Source organism: Rana temporaria, chromosome 13, assembly GCF_905171775.1.
Source record: "Rana temporaria chromosome 13, aRanTem1.1, whole genome shotgun sequence".
Lineage (NCBI taxonomy): Eukaryota > Metazoa > Chordata > Amphibia > Anura > Ranidae > Rana > Rana temporaria.
The window spans coordinates 55,262,816-55,277,691 of NC_053501.1; the positions used below are offsets into that span (position 1 = coordinate 55,262,816).

Genomic DNA, 14,876 nt, shown 5'->3' on the forward strand with positions numbered 1-14,876 from the left:
TCACGGGATCTGTACGAGGGAAAGGGCCCTTAAGATTTTTCACCTTAATGCATTCTGTGCGTTAAGGTGAAAAACCTTCTGTGATGCAGAATCGACCCTGCCCAAACCCTCCCCCTTATACATACCTGAGTATGATCCCGATCAAGCGATGTGCTTGAGATCAGCAGGTCTTGCTGCTGTCTCCCTTGTCCCTGGGCAGATTGATAGCAGTGGGATCCATTGGTTCCCGCTGCTTTCAATCAAATGCTGTGCCGAGTGAACGAGCCTTAGCCACCGTCTCTGTGTCAAAAAAAACTTTCCATGAGGGACACTTGCTGAAGAGGAGAAGCCTGGAGTGCCAGTGGGGGGGACCCCAGAAGAAAAGGATCGGGGGTGCTCTGTGCAAAAGCATTGCACAGAGCAGGAAACAGAACATGTTTGCTATTTTAATTTAAAGAAATTAAGCTTTAATGCCGCTTTAAATCAGGTCACAATTTTGTTAAAACAAAACTATTTTTATGTATTATTGGTTGCTACAGGTTGCTGGGTTTAAGAGTGTTTCCTCTCTATACCTGTTACATAATGGCCTTATTACTGTGGCAAGACAGTGCTTAGCAAACCTGTTAATACTTACAGTGTACGTTAAGTTCTTTAGGGATTCAGTAATGAATCACATAGCATCTGGATATTTGCAGCTCAAGTTTTCACATTTTTATTACATTAATAGGTTTGTCTTTTTCTTGCATGGTTGTAGGTAGGTATCTTGAGACAGACTTATTGAGCATCATTAAACCTGACCCCCATTGCTGCTAAACTTGTTACCATTCAGTGATCATTCAATGATTTCTCACAGATCATTAACAAATCAGTGCGCTAGCCAGCAGCGACTTTTATAGCTTCTAAACAGCTCATACTTCCAGACAAAGAAGATCATGTGAGTCAGTAATGGCCAGACTAAAGTAGGCTTGACTTAAAGCGGGGGTTCACCCTAAAAAAAATAAAAAATTCCTACCATACCATCCAGCATACTAGCGCGAGCTACAGTATGCCTTTATTTTATTTTTTTGCGCCGTACTCACAGTTTAATCCCGTAGTTAAGTTTCAGACTCCACGCGAGGAGTAGGCGTTCCTATGCAGAGGGGAACATGATTGACGGCCGGCTATGGCGCGTCACGCTTCCCGAAAATACCCGAAATAGGACTTGGCTCTTCACGGCGCCTGCGCAGTCAGCTCCTAGTCTGTGCGCATGCGCGCCGTATAGCGCCGTGAAGAGCCGAGTCCTACTCCGGCTATTTTCGGGAAGCGTGACGCGCCATAGCCGGCCGTCAATCATGTTCCCCTCTGCATAGGAACGCCCATTCCCCACGGGAAGTCTGAAACTTAACTACGGATTAAACTGTGAGTACGGCGCAAAATAAATAAATAAAGGCATACTGTAGCTCACGCTAGTATGCTGGATTTCATGGTAGAAACTTTTTTTTTTGGGGGGAACCACCGCTTTAAGGTCTAAAGACCACAGTAGTCATTTACCAGTCCTATATCTTGCCATTGTTTTATTACTTAAAGCAGTTGTATACTCCAATTTCACATGTACCTGTAGGTAAAATAAATATCTCCTGAACCTGTACGGGTTAGGAGATATTCACCTTGCATGCAGCCACTGACGTCAGCGACGCATGCGCTCTGAAGGTCCGGCGGATGCTGTCGGAAAATCAGAGCTCCTTGCCGAAAAGAGGACTGCTGCACACATGCGCAGACGTGACATTATCACGGCTCCGTCCACTCACAGCGCCTAACGAACACGTCAGCTCCCTCAGTGGTGACCGGGAGGCGATACCGGCGCTTCGTTCTAAGGTAAGTATTTCATAATTAGCTAGTATGCCGTGCTTAAAGGGTCACTAAAGGTTTTTTTTTTTCAAATAACAAACATGTTATACTTACCTCAACTGTGTAGTTCGTTTTGCACAGAGTGCCCCTCAATCCATGTCTTCTGGGGTCCCTCGGCAGCTGTCTCTGGTCCTCCCCGCAATTAGTCACCACAGTCATGCGAGAGCTCGCATGGTGGTCACTAATTGTGGGCACGCTCCTGTGATACAGCGAGCGGCCATAGCTGCTCACTGTATCCCTCGGCGCGCCGCGTCACTGGATGTGATTGACAGCAGCGCCAGCCAATGGCTGCGCTGCTCTCAATCCACCCGCTCTAGCCAATCAGCAGCCAGGCTGAGTGGCGAATAGGATATCGGGACCGCCCGGGACTTTCGAGGGGTCAGGTAAGTATAACGGGGGCTCAGGGGGGGGGCAGCATCAGATGTTTTTTCACCTTAATGCAAAGATTGCATTAAGGTGAAAAAACATTTTCCTTTACAACTCCTTTAATGCCGAACTAGAGACAAATATAAAATGCACAAATAAGCTTTGTATCCTTTAATACTTAATTAAATGCAATTTTACTTACAAATAGTGCTAGTACATCTAACACTTCCCTGCCCCCAGACTGACAATTCTGCTGTCCAAAGGTGCCCCTGTGCTCCTTCATCCAGAGTGGGGGCACTCTAATGCAGGTGGTGTGTTACTGGCCAGAACACCAGGTAAAAAACTGAGGGGAAAAGCCCTAAAAAAAGAAAACGAATGCAACCATCACATCTAATGATTGGTAAGCTGTAATGTATTACATTTTTAGTTTTGGTATTATTACAGCTTTCAGCCATTATAAGTTGATCTTTTTCATCACCCTGAGTTTATTTTTTCTAGAAGGTTCAGTTGGACTTTTAACTACATTATTTAACAAGCTGTTAGTGCAGTGTTGCCAACCGTCCGTATTTTTACGGACAATTCGTGAAACCGGTCACTCCCCCCCCCCCCCTAAATGTCTGTGGTTGCGGGAATGTGCCAGTAAAAATAGCCGAGATCGTTTCGGCTTGAAACTGCGCATGGAGATTGGAGGCAGGGGGTGATTGGAGGCAGGGGGTGATGGTGGCTGCGGTGGCACCGCAGAGGGGGATGGAGGTAGTGGGCAATGAAGGCAGGGGGAGATTGGAGGCAGGGGGAGATTGGAGACAGGGGGAGATTGGAGGCAGGGGGAGATTGGAGGCAGAGGGAGATTGAAGGCAGAGGGAGATTGGAGGCAGGGGGAAATTGGAGGCAGGGGGAGATTGGAGGCAGGGGGAGATTGGAGGCAGGGGGAAATGGTGGCACTGCAGATGGGGGTGAAGGCAGGGGGTGTTGGTGGCAGGAGGAGATGTGACTAAATAATTTGCCCTTATTATATCGAAAATAACAACAATATGTTTTTTTACCTTAACCTCCCTGGTGGTACGATTTTTTCAGAAAAAAGGTGCTGAAAGCGGTACAATTATTTGCAAGGAAATTTGGCGTTTTATACTGTAGGCCTGTAATTCTTAGGAATAACTCACTTAAATCTGTCCAAACAAGAGTCTAGTAGGCATCCCGGGTATGATTTTTTTTTAAAAACAAAATTATAAATTATAATATAATAAATAATTATAACAAATAATAATATAATTATAATAAAAATTATTCAATAATGTAATCAACTCAAAATCACTGAAATTTGCTCAGTTGCAGAATTGTCGCTGTCATTACTTTTATTTTTTTATGACGAATTTCCCCACAAATCGCTATCGCACAATTCTGCAAGTGGTTATAAATTATTATCGCTGTTTTCTAGCTGTTCTAAAACAATTTTTGACATAAAGGGACACTTTTGGTTGCTATGGACAATCTACAGTTTGCAGGCAGAAAGAACAGTTTTTATTATATAAAAGTACATGTAGGGCACTGGGCAGTTTGCAGGCAGAAAGAAAAGTTTTTATTATATAAAAGTACATGTAGGACACAGGGCAGACCACTAGGGACAAAGGGTGTGTGTATTTTTTACATACAGTGCTGTAATCTATAAGATTACAGTATACTGTATGTAAGGTGTTTGTTTACCTTTTTGAATTTGGCACCGTTCTCTGCTCCTGTGCGTCGTAATGTCGCAGGGAACGGAGATCGGCGGCACACAGAGGCACTGTGTGAATCGAGCAAGGACCCGCTCGCTCACACAGAGCAGTGGCATCGCTGGATCCAGGGACAAGGTAAGTAAACACTGCCTGTGGATCCAGCGAGGCGAGCCAGAGTCTGACTCGGGGTTACCGATCGTAGCTGAAAAATTTAACCCTGAGTCAGACTCGGGAATACCGCCAGGGGGGTTAATATCTACCTTAAATCACATTGCTATTTGCCTAGCGTACTTGTTTGTAGCCTAAATACTGAAATTTGCACCTAAAAATTTCATTTAGTAACTTTTGTGAAATGCCAGTAAATTTCGGGTGTCGTGCCAGTAAATTTCAATCTGGTAGGTTGGCAACACTGTGTTAGTGTGACACGTTTTCTAAGTAAAATCAGGCAAATATCTCAAAGCACTAGTAGCTTTATTATTATTTTTTAATTCTTTGTATAAATCATACATGGTAATGGTACCAAACTGACAGCTTGTTAAATGGTGGGGTTAAATGACTGGTAGACTTGTAGTTGAATTTCCTCACACACATCAATAGCTTTCACCACAAACAAGGAAAATTACATGTGACAGTAGGAGAGTTGGGATGAACTGTGTTTGTGACTTGCTCTTGTCCATGTTCTCATAATGTGAAGCCATCAGCATGCCAGAAGAGAAAGCCAGCCACAGGGATGTCAGTGGAACACCTACTGCAAATAATAGCACCTCTAGGGGATAAATGTTAAAACTGATTTCAGATGTCACTTCTTTAGCCTGGTGCGATACGACAGTACAATGTATATTATAAGATTCCAGCTTACCCCCGGGAAGTGAATCATATTGGACCTGAAGCACTTTGCTATGATCCCAGTATGCCTTATTCTTTTGTACAGTCTTATCTTATTGTAATGTAGTAAGTTGTAAAAGCAATAAATCGTTTATTGACTAAAGGGTAATAGACGATTATGACATATATAGTTTTTCTTGTTGATCGGGGTTATTCTGTTTAAATTTGTCTAAAACTAGACCTGTATCTTCCTGCAGAATCAAATGCAATTGTTCCTCAAACATTCTAGCAAGCGATTAAGATATTTGTTTCTTCATCAACTAAGACAAATGCTGTCTGATAAAATGGACGGGAACACGAAAGATGCCTTCAACTTGCTGCCTATAGTAAGGAGAACAGAGTAATAACTAATCTAGGATACTGATTGTTTCTATTTGGCAAAGCAAATGGAAGCTGTCTATGGATTGAGAGCCATGCCATTTACTTTATTGTCTACATCAACTGCCTACTGTTGTTTGTAGCAGTGCCGCAGCTGGCGTCTGTCAGAATACCCAAATAGCGGGTGCTTCTGATTATTGTTGTTTACTTTTTTGGCTGAAAAATTTCCACCTGGCTCCTTCGATTATTCAATCGAAGGATGTTGGGTGGAAGATAGCTGACAGGATCACCCACGTAGCGAATTGTGTATAGTGAGGTATCTTCTGCAGGAGAAACTACGCATGTAGGGGGCCCTGACGTGCGACACCCCTTGGAGTGTTGGCACTTCCAGGTGTGTCGCATGTCAGGGCCCCCTACATGCGTAGTTTCTCCTGCATACCCCTGCATCACTACAGAAATAGTATTGTCAAGGGAAAAGAACTACAGAATGGGACTGGACATCCAACACCCTGGCAAGTGTTAATGCTCCCAGATAGCAAGAAATTGTGCTGCAAGTTTGAAAATGACTTGCTAAGCTATTGCTAGACTTGCAAGGCTTCACAAGTTTGTTGCACAATTGCAGCAAGTCCGCATTGCATGACTCCAGATCAACTTTCTTTACAAACATTCTGCATGTCTGCTGAAAGTTCTGGTTCAGTTATGTTGTGCAATAGTCATCCCACCACAGGGGTCACTGCACTTGCTGTAGACTCACCTCTGCAACTTTGCTACTTGCCATGCAGTTTTGCTACAAATTGGAAAAGTGTCAATTAGAACTTGTGCTTCAAGTGCTCTGCAAGTGTACAACTTGCCAGTGAAAATGTGCAGTAAGTTAACAAGACTTAGGCCCCTTTCACACCGGGGTGGGAGGTGCGGTGGCGGTAAAGCGACAACATTTTTAGCCACGCTTTACCGTCGGAATTGCAGCGGTATTCGGCCGATCTCGGTGCGGTTTTACCCCCCGCTAGCAGCTGAAAAATGGTAAATACCGCCCGCAATGCACCTCTGCAGAGGCGTATTGCCGGCGGTATAGATTCGGTTTCCCATTGCTTTCAATGGGAAGAAGTGGTGGAGGAGCGGTAAACACACCGCTCCTTCACCGCTTCAAAGATGCGGCTAGCAAACTTTTGGAGTGGTCCTGCTAGCGCACTGCTCCAGTGTGAGAGCCCTCGGGCTTTCACACTGGAGAAATAGCAGCCGCTGTTTCAGGACAGTTTGCAGGCGCTATTTTTAGCGCAATAGCGCCTGCAAACCGCCCCAGTGTGAAAGGGTCCATAGAATTCAACAGTGCAACACATTTGTGGCAAGTTACCCTTGCTTTCTGGGCTGAAGAGTCTTCACTTCTATATGTAAAGTCTTCTTCTCAAAGGGATATTTTTTAATTCTTGTTAGCTGTCACATTAAACCCCCTTTAGGGTCAAAGTGAGGCTTTGTTTTTTTCATAGAGGCTTCTTGTATTTTGCTATTGGTGGGATTCTAAGTTTTAGGGGCTGCAGCAGCAACCGTGCCCTAAAGCTGAATCGGTTTACACTGAGAGCTCCAAACAGTTTAAAAGCATGTATGTATCTAACAAGGGCTTTAGTGAGCCACACTGCTCCAAAATGTGAACTGAGGTGTGTGAAGGCCACCAGAAGCATCCTTGTGTACCGAAACCATATTTTGAGGCTCAGCATGTGTACACAGGTTGCAATCAATGCAGGACACTTGATTGCATCTTCATAAAACTAGGCCAAAGTGACACATGTTGGAGCTAAATTCTCACAGGATGGGTGGGCTCTTACCATACTTGCACAATATGGCACACTCACCTATTGGGTCGCCTTACCCCCTTCCTCCAGTGGTCTCAGGTCCAACATCTAGTTCCTGCTATGTCTACACCACCCCTGCTTTTTCTTCTTAGGCCCCATGCACACGAGACGCTGGTAAACTCGAGTTCAGAGGCATTTGGGCATTTTTTTCAACTGCCCCTGAACACATTTAATGTTATCCTATGTGTCCATGCACACATTCACGTTTTTTTGCGTTTTAAAGCAGTTGGGTTTAGGCTCGTTTTTTCAGACGCAAAATTTTGGGTTCAGACGCAAACGTTTTTGCCTTTCAAAGCTTCGGGAGGGTCTACAATGTCTTTGTTATGAACGCTGATAGACGCAAACGCGGTAAAACGCTGATAAACGCGGCAAAACGCTGCAAAGTTCGCGGCAGAAACGGGCGTTTTAAACGACGGGTTTTGCCTTTGAAAACTTGAGTTTACATGTGTTTGCATTTGCTTCTCGTGTGCATGGGGCCTTAGTCCTGTAGTGCCTCTCTTTGGCCATTGGACAGCAACTAACGATGTAAATCCTTGGTATGCGCAAAAGGGCCACATTGCCCCATACACATGGCTCTATTCTTGGCATGCCAAGAACAAGTTTGGATGTCAACCATTGTACATAGGAAAAGAAAAGAGACTATACATGTCTGGTTTGGAAAAAAAGTACTCCAGCTTGCAGATTTGCCACAGGACTACTTTGGAAAGGAGACAGGCGTGTTTGCACATGAAAACCAGTTTCAGCTCATGTTGTAGCTGTACAGGTAGGAGAACAAAACCTTGATTGGATGGCGCAATCAGAACCATTGAGTTTGCTTCTGTTTTCAGATATCATCTCCACCGTATTTCAGTGACTTTTCAGGTCTAACCTCGGCCTTTTTATGACCTTTAATCTTCTCTTTGGTAGACATTTATCCATAAAACTGGGAAATGTCTATGGAATTCAGAAGTCCCTGTAAAGTGGACTTCGCAGCATTCAACAAGCCATCTGCTACCATGAAAACAGCTAATCAGGATGCAATAATTTCATTTCTAAACATGTTATCAGGAGTTAGAATAAATCGTTCTCCTGGTAAACAGGCAATACAGGAAAAATAATCTATTTTTGACATTAGAAAAACATGCAGTTCAGACACTTTACCATGACTTTCCAAGAAGATGCTTATTAACTCCTACTATGCTGACAGAGAAGATTGACAGTTAAATGATTAACCTGTAGTCATCACAGCAGCAAGTTCAGTACATACATTTACCATGTCTATCCTTTAATGCTTGATTGAGTTATAAAATGCTGAAGTGTAAATAGCATGCAGCCATGAAAGGGATATGTCTCTGAACTGAAATATAATTATAGATCCAGGTACTCTGGATTCAGAATTTGCTGTGTTAGATCACATTTATATCATCTAAGTGTTGGTGCTGTGCTTGTACAGGTGTATGCAATTAGTCGTTTTATTTTTTATTTTATTGCAATAAATTATTTTACAGAAGTGCTTCAGAGTATTTATAGTTAAAATTTGGATGCAAGGTATACTGCAATTGTGTGACATAAACTCTTAAATGGTTTGTGGGGCCAGACTTGTTATAAGTTGTTGGAGCGATCCGTGGAAGAGCGGCTGGACCCCCCTGTTTTGTGACAGCAAAGCCTCATCAAGACTATATTCTTACTTCACTACTGGTAGTGATCGATTTTTACTAATCTTTCTTGCCTCATTGATACAGTATCATGCTTTCTGTCTTCCACCCCCCCACCCCTCCTTCCAAATGGAAGATGTCTCTATACAAATAGAGCTGTGGGTGGGGTAGGTGATTGGACTAAAATATGTGAAATACCTTATGTAACCTTTTGTACATTCTCTTTCAGTCACAACCAATTAAACTTCTGAAGAAGACCATTATGGTCGAAACGCGTTAGGACATTGTTTATACATGCAATAATTGTATTCAGCTGTATAAATGATTTGTTGTGTACTGTATAATATTGTATGCATTTTTTATGTCTTTTGTATTGCCGCAACCCATATCCTATTTATTATTCCCTTTTTCCCTTTTTGATACATGTGAATAAATACTTTTTTTCACGTAAATTGCATCTTATTCATCCAATTGAGCTGTCTAAAAACCCCATTCGGGGAAACTTTCTCTGTTGTATATACCGGGGTGAGCAGTATATTCTCTCCACTCCATGTGTTTTGTCCCTTCTAAGACTTGTTATAATGACCTCACAAATGACATTAATATGTATCAGAAACAAGGCCTGCCAGGATCCCTGAAAACCCTTCACAACACAAATAGCTTATTCTTGGAAAATCTGAAAGATTCCATTGATGCTTAAAGCCCAGCTAAAAAGTTTAAGTGGTACAATGTATTGTAGCATAATCCTCCGAGTCATAGTGCTGGTCTCCTGTACTGATCCTTCAATTTAATTGCCTAACACAAGCAACTAGAATTTCCCCTCATACTAAACTTGACCCCCCTCCTTTTAAATCAGTGTTTAAATCCGAACTTCATAGTCCTCCTGGTAACACCTCGAGCACAGATGGGTTCTTTGACCTATATTGAAAACCACTAACCTATTTGATCCTCCAGACAGAAATAGCAGGGATTTCCAATAAAATAGAGAAGCATATCACTCCTCACACCAAAACTGTCAGTGGTGGCACTACCTACAAGCTGTCAGTAGTGAAAGGTGAAAATAAGATGATCAGTCGAATAATAGTGACACAACACCCACGGTGATCCAAAATAAACTGTGATGAGAGTGATATCGCCCGCCACCGATAACAATGGAGGCTTACCGGATGTGGTGGACCCAAATGAGCTTATGCCCAAAGGATCAGTAAAGCTTGTAACTCAATTGAGTATGGAAGTGGACCGAACCACACCAAACGATCAATCAGCAGGCAACGGTGAAATCCTCACTTAATGACAGGTGAGCAGGGTGACTCCAATTGGAAGATGACTCATAGGAGTGGAAATGCTTGCACGGAGTGTGGGGAGGAAAATAAAAGGCACATAGCGTAACTCCGCAACAAAGGGGAAGTTTAATAATGGTAAAAAACACTTACAATTATGTAGGCATTAAAGGACATCAATGTAGTATAGTGCATGGCAGCAGTAGAGTCCCGACGCGTTTCGCTACAACTAGCCTCCTACCCCAGACGATGCTAGTTGTAGCGAAACGCGTCGGGACTCTACTGCTGCCATGCACTATACTACATTGATGTCCTTTAATGCCTACATAATTGTAAGTGTTTTTTACCATTATTAAACTTCCCCTTTGTTGCGGAGTTACGCTATGTGCCTTTTATTTTCCTCCCCACACTCCGTGCAAGCATTTCCACTCCTATGAGTCATCTTCCAATTGGAGTCACCCTGCTCACCTGTCATTAAGTGAGGATTTCACCGTTGCCTGCTGATTGATCGTTTGGTGTGGTTCGGTCCACTTCCATACTCAATTGAGTTACAAGCTTTACTGATCCTTTGGGCATAAGCTCATTTGGGTCCACCACATCCGGTAAGCCTCCATTGTTATCGGTGGCGGGCGATATCACTCTCATCACAGTTTATTTTGGATCACCGTGGGTGTTGTGTCACTATTATTCGACTGATCATCTTATTTTCACCTTTCACGTTTATTTTTGTGGACTTGTCTTTTCAAGGAATTGGAATATATGTCTGAGGTGTTTTTCATACATACTTATTGACCTTTTTTCAGTTCAAGATTATTTCCACCAATTCATGGACTTATACACTTTATGTTTACACATATAAGCGTTTTATATAGACATTATTGTTTATTCTTTTTTCATCCCCCCAGCGCTGCTTTGTTTGTTTTCTGTTTGTATTGCTTTCCTTTTTTCACTGGACTGTATGCAGCTGCTCCACCACTTTGATAGCGCAGATTTATTTTTTATTTTTTAAGCTGTCAGTAGTGACATCTCCTCCTTTTCCCAGCCTTACCCTAGTGCACATCAATATCCGCGATTTCCACTTATTTATCTACATAATGCATTTGTCAATATAGAACAAAGAACATCTTTACATACCCCAGGGATTTTTTTTTTACATAATTACATCATTTTTACATTTAAAAGTCGATTTAAAAAAAAAGATAAATCCCTTGGTAGTATCTATCTAGGACAATAGTATGTCGGTATGTTTCCATAAATAAACTGGGTATGCTTAGTTATCCTGCAGCAAAATAATCAATGTTCATAATATTATAATGCCCCTTGTGAGGGGACTTGATTCATTCCTTATGTTTAAGTGCACATAGAATATGCACACGGTAGCTGCACACGGAGCTCCTTGGCATTTGGATCATTGTAACGTCACAAGCATGTTCCCCTGGGATCTTCCACTGGGGTCAGATTCTAAGCTTTGCCTGGGTGCAGTGTCACACATCTGTATGAATGGCATCATTCGAGTCCTGGCAGCCTCTGCTTGGATGCTTTTAACATCTTCATTAAAATTTTAAATGGGGGAAGGAAAGTCTCTGGTTGTCACGCCAAAAGCATAAAACCCGGCTTTCAGATTGAGTAAAGCACACCGCTCACCGGCTTTCTGTCTGCTGCTTGTGTTCTCCCCCAGCTCACAGCTACACCAGCCTCTAAATGAAAGACGTCGCATTTAACACATTCCTCTGGGAGCTTGTCACTAAGTATTAGTGCTTTACTCATTTTATTTTCAGGTAATGATACGCTCGATCATTAGAACCGCGCATCATCGAACGCCAGTTTTTTAAATGCATTGGGGCTGATTTACTAAAAACGAAAGAGTGCAGCTGTACATGGCAGCCAATCAGCTTCTAACTTCAGCTTGTTCGATTAATCTTTCACAATAAAAGCTGGATGCTGATTGGTTTCTATGCAGCACCATATTTTGCTCTCCCACAATTTTCGTAAATCAGCCCCACTGTTGCCCGATTTTAGTAAATAAACTCTGTGGGGCAGATCCACAAAGAGAGTACGCCGGCGTATCTACTGATACGCCGGCGTACTTTCAAATTTCCCGCGTCGTATCTTTGGTTTGAATCCTCAAACCAAGATACGACGGCATCTGGGTTAGATCCGACAGGCGTACGGCTTCGTACGCCTTCGGATCTTAGATGCAATACTTCGGCGTCCGCTGGGTGGAGTTCCCGTCGTTTTCCGCGTCGAGTATGCAAATTTGCTATTTCCGACGATCCACGAACGTACGAGCGGCCGTCGCATTCTTTTACGTTGTCTCTAGTCGGCTTTTTCCGGCGTATAGTTAAAGCTGCTGTTTTGTGGCGTATAGTTACACCTGCCATGTTAAGTATGGCCGTCGTTCCCGCGTTTATTTTGAATTTTTTTTTTCGTTTGCGTCGGCTGTGAATCGCGGGATGGACGTAATTTACGTCCAAGTCAAAACAATGACGTCCTTGCGCCGTCATTTCGCACAATGCACGGCGGGAAATTTAGAGACGGCGCATGCGCAGTTCGTTCAAATGAAACACGCCCCCTACCCGGCCAATTTGAAATCCGCGCCCTTACGCCGCGAGAGATAGACTACGCCGCCGTAACTTATGGCGCGAAATCTTTAAGGATTCGAAACAAACTGCAGTAAGGTACGACGGCGTAGCGTATCTCAGATACGGTGCGCCGGGGCAGATCTTTGTGGATCTGCCCCCTAGTATTCATTTATTACACCTGAACCTCCAGACACCACTAGCTATCGAGCTAACAACAATTTGGTTGTGTTCTGATGTGCCTCCATCCCTGGTTAATGGGTACCCTGCATTATTTGTGTGCCCGTTGGACTTTTCAATAATCATATCTAATTCATTTGTATGTTGGTGATGTGCTTTATTTAAAGTCCCACGGGCAAACAAATAATGCTGGGTATAAGCTATCAATCAACAACATATAATACTAAAATACGAAAATTCTTCTTCTTGCTAGACCTCTTTAGCTGTCAGGATTATGCAGACATCAGTTAATACATAAAGCCCATAAAATGCTTTCAATCACAACACACAAGTAGAAATAAACTCATAAGCTCAGAACACCAGCAGGGTCTGCGTTCCAAGTTTTTTTATTACAGCACACAATTTGATTTTGTGTATATCTTAGTGAGACAAAAATTGTTTAGGGAACAGTCTGTGCTTACTTTGTGCAGTTTAACAAATCCAATAAGCTGGAAGCTATTCCCAAGCCTAAATCAGCTGAATAAGTTAGCATCACATGTATAGTAAATTGCTTTGAAAGCAAGCAAGCGCAGGTTTTTCTGTTTCCACGGCCCCAGGCTCATCCAAAACGCACCCGTCAAAGTATGAAAATCAAACTTACCCTAAAGGATGCGGATTGCAGTTCATTTGTCTTGTTCCTGACAGCCGGTGCAGCAATGTTGCAGGTAAGCGGTGACTTCTCACAATGGCTCCTGCACATTCACTCTCTTTCTTCTTTCTCAGCATCCCACTCCTTGTAGTTGCACATTCTCTGCTTGGTTTAGGGTTTTGTTAATTGTCTTTCCTTTTTTTTTTTGCTTCCAGAGTTGCCTGTCAAGAATCCTGTGTAAAAGGTTTCAGCAGAGTCTTAAATCCATTGTCTTTTATAAGAAAATCCAGATCTGTTTGTTTTATCGTGATCAAAAGGATAAGCGCTGACCCCACATCATCACATTCAGGACACATTAAAATTTTATTAAACACATAACGCTCCTGGAATGTGCAGCTTCCCTCCTCTGGTTTTCCTTACTTCTGGCTTACCAACTAAATAGCAGGTCGATGTGGATAAAATGTAGAGCCAGCAGTTCTAGCACGAAATTGGTTATAAGGAGAAAATGCATTGGTCACAAGATTGATGTCATTGTCAGATGTGTAAGCACAGTTCTTCTTAAACTTTTCCCACATTCTTTAAGGTTGCCTACCCTGGCGCTGGAGGTAGTTCTCAGGCACAGATGATGTGCTTCCTCTTGTTTCCTTTCTTTCTTGGAAGTGTACATGGGCAAATCCCTGAAAAGCAGCAGCGTGGACAGCAGCCGGCGGAAGGCACAGACAAGTGCATTACAGAAGCTATTGAATGTGAGGATTCGGTGATAGGCTGCTGCTTCCATACATAATAAACACACTAATTACTTTTCCTGATGGACAGCAGCTTACGAACGTTGCAGGGACGAGCAGCTGATACGAGGTCTGTTAGGTGTTGTATGATTGAGCAGCCTTTCCATGGAGACGAGCACGCAGCAGGAGGCTGGAACTCTCTCCCATGCCACCAGGTAGACTGTGCACAAGTCACTCTGACCCCCACTCCAGTGCTTTTCTGTCTGTGAGGTTACACGTAGGCTCCTTTCACACTGAACCATTTTCCAGCCTTTCTTCTGGTTTGGGCTCTTTCATTTCAAAAGCTGTTCTTTATATAAAGAGCTTGCGTACAAAACACGTTATCATATCACACAATGTGAAATATTAACACACTACAATAATTCCTTCCGGAGTCAAGATAACATTAATAATGAAAGAGAACAACGCTCTGTGTTAACAGTATTACAAAGCGGTTCTTTTATGTGCAGCCTGTTTAAAGGGAAGATTGAAGAGGTTTTTCCGTACGTATTGATGTTATTTCCTTAATGTCTAATTAAAGTCTGACCCAATTGAGACAACTGTAAATTGCTCGTGTCCTCTCTAATTTCCAATTTTTCAGTGCAGAAAATATCACAAATTGTACTTTTTATACGCCCAATAGAAAATAGATCAATCAGCAAGTGACAGGAGGAGGGAAATCGGGTTATACAATTTACAAGAGAGGGGGGCAGATTTTGAAGCAGAAATAATTCCTTCTTCTCTGCTTGTGGTAAGTTGTATGGAGCTGTGTATGTGTATTCATTAAGTCCCGCACATATGTCCAGAAGTGTGACAG

General features: G+C 42.8%; 1 protein-coding gene across 1 annotated transcript in view; it reads right to left on the bottom strand.

Moving 5' to 3' along the window:
- Positions 1-14,612, bottom strand: part of CHRM5 (cholinergic receptor muscarinic 5) — a 253,666-nt gene extending 239,054 nt beyond the window's left edge. Inside the window, exon 1 of the mRNA XM_040333888.1 lies at positions 13,308-14,612. The gene's annotated coding sequence lies outside the window, so the exon portion shown is untranslated. The remainder of the gene's footprint in view (positions 1-13,307) is intronic.
- Between the last annotated feature and the right edge of the window lie 264 nt (positions 14,613-14,876).